This window comes from Rattus norvegicus, chromosome X (genome assembly GCF_021556685.1).
Source record: "Rattus norvegicus strain SHRSP/BbbUtx chromosome X, alternate assembly SHRSP_T2T, whole genome shotgun sequence".
Taxonomy (NCBI): domain Eukaryota; kingdom Metazoa; phylum Chordata; class Mammalia; order Rodentia; family Muridae; genus Rattus; species Rattus norvegicus.
In genome coordinates, this window is record NC_141554.1 from 49,000,580 (window position 1) to 49,009,414 (window position 8,835).

The 8,835-nt window shown below is 38.3% G+C and overlaps 1 non-coding gene across 1 annotated transcript; it reads left to right on the top strand.

The window, feature by feature from the left end:
- Window positions 1-2,375: 2,375 nt before the first annotated feature.
- LOC120099403 (U6 spliceosomal RNA) lies at window positions 2,376-2,479 on the top strand. Its single transcript, XR_015647258.1, has one exon. It is a non-coding gene; the product is annotated as a U6 spliceosomal RNA (small nuclear RNA).
- The last annotated feature ends 6,356 nt before the right edge of the window (window positions 2,480-8,835 follow it).

The window sequence follows — 8,835 nt, forward strand, 5'->3', positions numbered from 1 at the left end:
AGGAGGCTAAGCCAGTTGTGAAGTGAGCATCAGAGATCTGCCTTTACCCAGCACTGGGAATACAAGTACATACCAGCAAAACAGGCTGTTTTGACATGGTTACTGGCAATTGAACTCAAGTCATCATATCTGCAACAATCATTTTACCAACTGAGCCATCTCCCCATTCGAAAACATTTTCTTTTAATGACCATATTCAGTCATCATATGAAGCTCATTGAATTCTGACTCTATTATCCCATATATTTGCTATCCTGTTTCCCTTTTTAAGAATGTAAAGGAAAATTATGAATTAGGAGCCCAAGGAAAAACAAATCTGAAGAAAAACCATAAAAGTCCAACCATAGTACATTAAAAATAATTTGACTTTTCTTTGCAAGCAGGTAGATTCCTCCCAAAGTACTGAGGACAATCATTGTCCTACAGTGTTTGGTGTAATACCATCTAAAGCAGCAGATGGTGACTGTGTCCACCACTCTCAGGGACATTATTCAAACTCTGAAAGTAGTCTTGATTGTTACAAATAGGATAGAGACCTAGGGAGTCATAGTGCTATGCATCTAGAAGGTAAGGGCCAGGGTTAGTGCTATACATTCTATAATGCACAGAAATGCAATGGAATCATTCTCAAGCCCAAAACACATGCTGTGCTAAGACTGAGAAAACATGATCTAAAAGGCATAATACAAGCAGGGAAGACAACTTAAAAGGTAAAGTACTTGTTCTGCAAGCATAAAGCTCTGGGTTTGAATCCATAGAACCTTTGTATAATCTGGGTGTGGTGATGCACATATATAGTCTCAATGCTAAGAAAGTGGAGACTAGAAAATTCTGGGGGCTTGCTAGAGACAGTTGGACAAAAATTGTGAGCTCTGAATTCAGTAAGAGACTGTGTCAAAAATAAGATGAAAAATAATTGAGGGAAATAACCAATGCTGATATTTGGCCTCAACATGCCTTAACATGTCCATGCATGGCCATGTATACACAACACATCTGAACACACATATATACACATGCACATATAGCACACATGTACACATAATGTAATGTAAGTTCTAAAATGAAAATATCATAACTTCTGAAACAGTAGACCAATAGAAAAATAGATTCATATGAATTCACAAAGTTATGTTTTCACAAAAATTTTGCATGCTGGCAGGAAGAAAAGGTGAATGAGTTAGAATCAAGTGTTATGTATTTCAGGCTTCTCCATGTCCTATAGTCTGATACGATGCCTTTCCATTCTGCAGTGCCGTAAGTTAAAGCTTTACTATTTCCCAAATACACAGATGAATTAAAGTTTTCTCAATGCCAGTAGTACATTCCAAATGCTCAGTGTTAAAGACAGGTTCAGCATGTTGGACAGTTAGCACTTCAAAGCACCAGATATACTCCAGGTTCACTGGTTTGCATTCTGATTACCATTCTTTTATAAAAATCAACTTCTGGCTTATTTTCATTATCAAGTAAGCCTCACACATTCTTTCTACCATGTGTTTCCTCAGTTTCTTAGTTACTGTTCTATTTCTGCGAAGATATACCATGATTGAGGCAGCTTATGAAAGAAAGCATTTAGTTGAGGGTGTACTTACAGTTTTGGAGGGTTGTTCTATGATCATCATGGCAGGACTCATGATGGCAGGCAAGAAGGCAGGAATGGCACTGGAGCAGTACCACAGAGCTTATATACAATGAATGACCATGAAGGAGGCAGAGAAAGAGCAAGACTGGGCCAGGTGCGTCCTTTTCAAACCTCAAAGCCCACTGCCAATGACTAACTTCCTTCAACAAGGCCACACCTTCTTATCCTTCCTAAACAGTCAACCAACTATGAACTAAACATTTAAATATATGAGCCTATGTGAGCCATTCTCATTAAGAACAACACACTGGGTGAATATATATTTGTAAATCAATAGTATACTCAAGGTTTCCTTGATTGCAAACCAAGGACACAGCAGATTTTCACAATGTAATGAGTATATTTGAATTTTTTGATATTAACTTTTACAATGACTGTAAAAAATAAGTTGTTTCTTATAACTTTTGCTTCAATAGTTTAATAGTTAAAATTATCTGAAAATCCAGAAATGTCCTTGGTTCTCTGGCCAAAATGCAAAAAGGGAGCTCTGTTTTCTTATGTCCTTCTAAATGGGCACCCTTTCCTGAAGGTTATATGTGAGAGTGGAGTCTAGAACTCCAGCCTGGACATAGATTTTCCTGATGAACAGTTTTGAAACTGGATCTCTAGATCTTCAATTACATACAGGACAAGTCCTAAGTTACCTCTTTGTAGGGGGCAATGTCATTTAAAGAATGGAGTCTATGAGTAAAAAAAATGCTTTTCTTTCCTCCATTAAGAGTTTACCCAGGTGCTTGCTTTGGTAGCACACATACTAAAATTGGAATGATACATAGATTAGCATGGCCGCTGTGCAAGGTTGACACACAAGTTCGTGAAGTGTTCCATATTTTTACAAAGAAAGAGAACTTCAGACCAATTTCCCTTATGAATATCGATGCAAAGGATAATCAATAAAATTCTTGCAAACTGACTCCTAGAGTACATCAAAACGATCATCCATCATGACTATGTAGGCTTCATTCCAGGGATGCAGGGATGGTTTAATATATGGAAAACCATCAACATAATCCACTATATAAACAAACTGAAAGATAAAAACGACAGGATCGATCACTTCATTAGATGCTGAGAAAGCATTTGACAAAATTCAGCACCCCTTCATGATAAAAGTCCTGGAAAGAACAGGAATTCAAGGCCCATACCTAAACATAGTAAAAGCCATATATGGCAAACCAGTAGCTAATATTAAACTAAATGGAGAGAAACTTGAAGCAATCCCACTAAAATCAGGGACTAGACAAGGCTGCCCACTCTCTCCCTACTTATTCAATATAGTTCTTGAAGTCCTAGCCAGAGCAATCAGACAACAAAAGGAGATCAAAGGATTACAGATTGGAAAGGAAGAATTCAAAATATCACTATTTGCAGATGATATGATTGTATACTTAAGTGATCCCAAAAGTTCCACAAGAGAACTACTAAACCTGATAAGCACCTTCAGTAAAGTGGCTGGGTATAAAATTAACTCAAAGTTTCATGTGTTCTGTGCATCTAGGGTAATTCGAGCATTTGGGCTAATATCCACTTATCAATGAGTGCATACCATGTGTGTTTTTCTGTGATTGGGTTACCTCACTCAGGAAGACATTTTCAAGTTCCATGGATTTGCGTATGAATTTCATAGAGTCATTGTTTTTGATAGCTGAGTAATACTCCATTGTGTAGATGGACCACATTTTATATTTCCATTCCGCTGTTGAAGGGCATCTGGGTTCTTTCCAGCTTCTGGCTATTATAAATAAGGCTGATATGAACATAGTGGAGCATGTGTCTTTGTCATATGTTGGAGCATCTTTTGGGGTTATGCCCAAGAGAGGGATAGCTGGGTCCTCAGGTAGTCCAATGTCCAATTTTCTGAGGAACCTCCAGACTGATTTCCAGAATGGTTGTACCAGTCTGAAATCCCACCAACAATGGAGGAGTGTTCCTCTTTCTCCACATCTTCGCCAGCATCTGCTGTCACCGGAGTTTTTGACCTTAGCCCTTCTGACTGGTGTGAGGTAGAATCTCAGGGTTGTTTTGATTTGCATTTCCCTTGTGACTAAAAATTTTGAACATTTCTTTAGGTATTTCTCAGCCATTCAGTATTCTTTGGCTGTGAATTCCTTGTTTAGCTTTGATTCCCAATTTTTAATAGGGTTATTTGTCTCCCTGCAGTCTAACTTCGTGAGTTCTTTGTGTATTTTGGATATAAGCCCTCTATCAGTTGTAGAATTGGTAAAGATCTTTTCCCAATCTGTTGGTAGCCATTTTGTCCTAACAACAGTGCCCTTTGCCTTACAGAAGCATTACAGTTTTATGAGATCCCATTTGGCAATTCTTGATCTTAGAGCATAAGCCATTGGTGTTTTGTTCAGGAAAATTTTCCCAGTGCCCATGTGTTCGAGGTTCTTCCCCATTTTTTTCTTCTATTAGTTTGAGTGTATCTAGTTTGATGTGGAGGTCCTTGATCCACTTGGACTTAAGCTTTGTACAGGGTGATAAGCATGGATCGATCTGCATTCTTCTAACAAGCTGACCTCCAGTTGAACCAGCACCATTTGCTGAGAATGCTTTCTTTTTTCCATTGGATGGCCTTGGCTCCTTTGTCAAAAATCGAGTGACCATAGGTGTGTGGGTTCATTTCTGGGTCTTCAATTCTATTCCACTGGTCTATCTGTCTGTCTCTGTACCAATACCATGCAGTTTTTATTACTACTGCTCAGTAATACTGCTTGAGTTCAGAGATAGTGATTTGCCCAGAAGTCCTTTTGTTGTTGAGGATAATTTTAGCTATCCTCGGTTTTTTGTTATTGCAGATGAATTTGCAAGTTGTTCTGTCTAACTCTATAAGAATTGGGTTGGAATTTTGATGGGGATTGCATTGAATCTGCTGATCGCTTTTGGTAAAGTGGCCATTTTTACTATATTAATCTTGCCAATACATGAGCATAGGAAATCTTTCCATCTTCTGAGATCTTCTTCAATTTCTTTCTTCAGAGACTTGAAGTTCTTATTGTACAGATCTTTTACTTGCTTGGTTAAAGTCAGTCACTTCTTTCGAGATATTTTTGTCTCACAATGAGTTCAGGCTTTTAAATTTTATTATTATTCTTTATGTCACAGCTCTTGCTTATAACTTATTGCTTCTTCTGTTCAGTTTTTATGCTATTTCTGCATGTGAATGTATGCGTCTCTGAGACTATATGTGTTTCTTGAGCTTTTTCTTTGACTCCTTTTCTTCTGGGTTTTTCTTTTTGTTCCTATTCTCAGTGTTTGTTTTTGTTTTATCAATTTTATATTATTATTATTATTCCCTAGCTGTATGTTTGTTTCCTAATGAGAGAAATCCAGGTTGAGGATTTGGATTGGAGGAGACAGTTGGGAGGAACTTGGAAAAACTGTAAGAGTAGTAATCAGAATATATCATATGAAAAAATATAATTTCCATAAAAGTAATTAGTAGTCATTTGATACATTTATTTTCACTTTATTTTTTCTTTTCTTTTCTTCTATATTTTCTTTATTTACATTTCAAATGTTATCCCCTTTCCTGGTTTCACTTTATTTTTATTATTTTTACACATTTGTTTTTAGTTCTCTGATAATTTCCTACAGTATATTTTGGTCAAATTCATGCTCCCTCCCCAACTCCTCCAAGGTTCTCCCTCTTCTTTACCCCACATACTTACTTTTTAGATCCAGATATTTTGTTAAATATTAGCTGGAGAAGGAAAAATAATCCACTATTTTATATGAAATCCACAGTTGCAGTGTGAAATGCTTAATTGTGTTATGTGCTTAATATATTCATTAGTATAGGTGCATGCATGCATGTACTTGTAGCTTGACGGTGAGATTCCAGAGTCCATCTTTATTACTTAACACTGGGGTTACAGGCCTGGATCATAACGTCCAGCTTCCTGTATGGATGCTAAGGATCTGATTCAGAATCTCATGTTTGGATAGCAGGCACTTGACCAACTGAGTCATCACCCCAACACTTTGTCTTTATTTTTCACAGAATAAAAACTGAGGTAAGAGAAAAGTTCAGCAGATAGGGGATGTTTATATAATGTAATTGCTCTTCATACTTAACCAAAGAAGATGTGATATTGTAATATATCCTAATCATTCATCCAGCACACATTTATTGAGGGACACAGAAACCATAAAAGTGCTCTGTTTCCTTTAATAATGATCATTCAGAGATATCGACAAATACATTGTAAATTTCAGCAGGTGTTCCTGGGGAATTGCAGAGACTATCGTGGTATTTGGAGGACTCAGTGTTGTCATATATCTGGGATTCTGTGGTCTAGAGATGCTTTATGGATATGAGAGTGGGGACAATATTAGTTATTTTGCCATGTCACAGGGATGAATTTTTAGAGCAAGCAATAAGGAAAGTAAGAGATAATATTCTGGCTAGAAGTAGGGGACACACGTTTTGAGAAAATGAAGTTTATTTCCATATTTTATAATTCATAGAGCCAGTTTATATTGTGTAGTTATAGGTTAAATTGTTTAACATACTGCTTTACTCTGTTACTTTTGTGATGAGAAATATTAGTACATGCTTGCACTTGGCCACATGACTTTCTTAGGCCACTAGGGGGTTTCCAGACACAATCAGAGAGGTGTGCAGTTATACACCTGAGCTAGGTGACTCCTAGCCTAAATTAGCAAAGCCAAATAAATGGATCCATTGTACATCAGCCAACATTTCTCCTCACCTCTCTGAATTCTTAGACTTGTGGATGAGTCCATGTTTGCTGTTTTGTTGTTCTGAAGTTTTCAAGATTGCTTGTTACACTGCACCAGCTGACTAATACACTCCAGAGTCAGATCATTGATCTGTAATTCAGCCAATACGTGTTTCTGTCAGGCATCCTAAAAGTAATTTCCACACTGTCCCAAAAGCATGGTGAATGTCTTACTTATATTATCCAGTGTTGATTGCAGGAAGAATATGTTGATAGAAGGAGCACCAGGGTACTTAATGCAATATAATAACAAAGTGGTAATTTGAGGGACCCAAATAATCCCTTTAGAGTGCAAAATAAGACATTAATTTTTTCCTTCATTTAACAATATTTACTGATTAAAAAGTTACAATGTATTTAGGCTGGGTAGATGATTTAGTCTGTGACAGCAAAAGTGAGGCCCTGAATTTGGGTATACCATGTAAAAGCAACTGTGTCAAAAATATTTGGATATACAGCAACTGTAGTAAAAAGTAGGGCATGGTGGCAAGCATCAGTAATCTTAGTGCTGGCAAGGAGGGACAGGGAATAGTGCTTACATATTCTCTCTCTCTCTCTCTCTCTCTCTCTCTCTCTCTCTCTCTCACACACACACACACACACACACACACACACACACACACAAATGTATTCAACACTGTCAGGAACTAGAAGGACAGCAATAGAAAGCCATGATAACAATCTATCTAAAAATTGTAGCTGAGAATCTGAGAATCTAGAGGTCTTTATGGAGAATTTTGAAAGAATCAAGAAAAAGGTCTCAGAATTAAAACTCAATGGAAAGGGCTTGGGGATTCAGTAGAAAGTGTTCAGTGGGTGACAGCACTTGTGCTGAAAACCTAAGGAACTGAGTTCAAATCCCTACCATCCACATGGAAACATAGAATACACATGTCTCTAACTCTTGTGTTGGGTTAGGAGGGTGATGACAGGTAGAACCCAAGAGTTTGCTGGTCACGTAGCTTCTGGATCAGTGAATCAGTGAGAGTGATAGAGTAGAAAATGTAACATCTGCTTCTGGCCTCTGCAACTGTGCACATGAATGCTCATACTCCTATATGTATACACCATACACACACATACCACATCCCTTACCCATACACGCATACCTCAATGTATTCAACTCCCCTATGAGAACTTCACTTTATTCTCTTAGTGTGGAGTACTCCTGTGATTTGTTTTAGACCTGGCAAATTGTTCTCAACTCCTTCATAGGGTAAGACCAAAGACAGTACAAAGGGAGGGAATTCAGGTGCTTGCCAACTAAATTCTCATGACTGCAAGAATTGAAAGCCTGCAGAATCAGTTCTCCCTAGAAGCTGTACAAATTCTTACACTGAAGGTAGTTAAGCAATGGGTATGAGGTACTAATGGGAGTAACTGACCATTGCAGTCCAGCCGCATTGGGTTGGGGAAGCAGGGCCAAACCGCTCCATAGTTTCCACCTTCTCTGGTAGTTCTTTGGAAAATGACAGTGTGCGGGCAAGACTTTGTTTCTTGTCTTCAGTTCAGCTGGCACTGAATTTGAGACTGGTAATGCCTTGTTTAATGCATATTCCAGCGTGGCAGCCAATCTGCTTTCATAAATAAGCCAAAATAATAGATTTCTAAAAATACTCCATGAGCTCAATTGCTTTCAGCCTGTTGGAGAAAGGCAGTGTTTCCTATAGAAAATTGAGTGAGCCGAGTATTTCCAAAGCCCTGTCCTCAGCTGCTCTCATCAGTGTGCTGGCAGCCATCTGTGTTGTTCTGATGCTTCCTTCCTGTTTTGTCCAAGGAAGATGGAAATAAATGGTCAGGACCCAACAGGATCCATGAAGTTAGAGAGAAACGTAATAGAGACATAGATCTTTGGAAGAAGCTCTAACACACAAGTGCTTCTTTTATTTATGCAGGCAATAGGTGTCTCTGCAGACAATATGTGCATGAAGGAATCTGTCTGCAGTCAGGGAAGAAGAAAATCAGTATTTCTTTTCAACACCAGCAGGGAACACAATGAAACATTTCACAGGGAGGAAGAAGTTCACGTCTATGGTGCCTTTGACCCCTGAACAGAATGAGAAAATATCGTGCCAGTTCAAACTGAGATAATCTTGTAAAGAATCAGGCCTGAGCTATATGTGATGCACTCACCTTTAATCCCAGCATTTGTGAAGCTGAGGCAGGAGGATCACTGTTTCAAGGGCAGCCTGGGCTGTGTAGTAAGGTTCAGGACAAATTGTGTTTTATAGCAATATTCTCTCTTAGGAATGGGAGACATCTGGCTTAGTGTTTAAGAGCATTTGCTGCCCTTGTATAGGACCTGGGCTTGATTCCCAGGATTCACACAGACATAGTGCTTCACAACTGTATGTAACTCCAGTTCTACACTCTCTTATGGCCTCCTCTGGCACTACATGTACACAGTGCACATATATACATGCACAGGCAAAACCACTCATA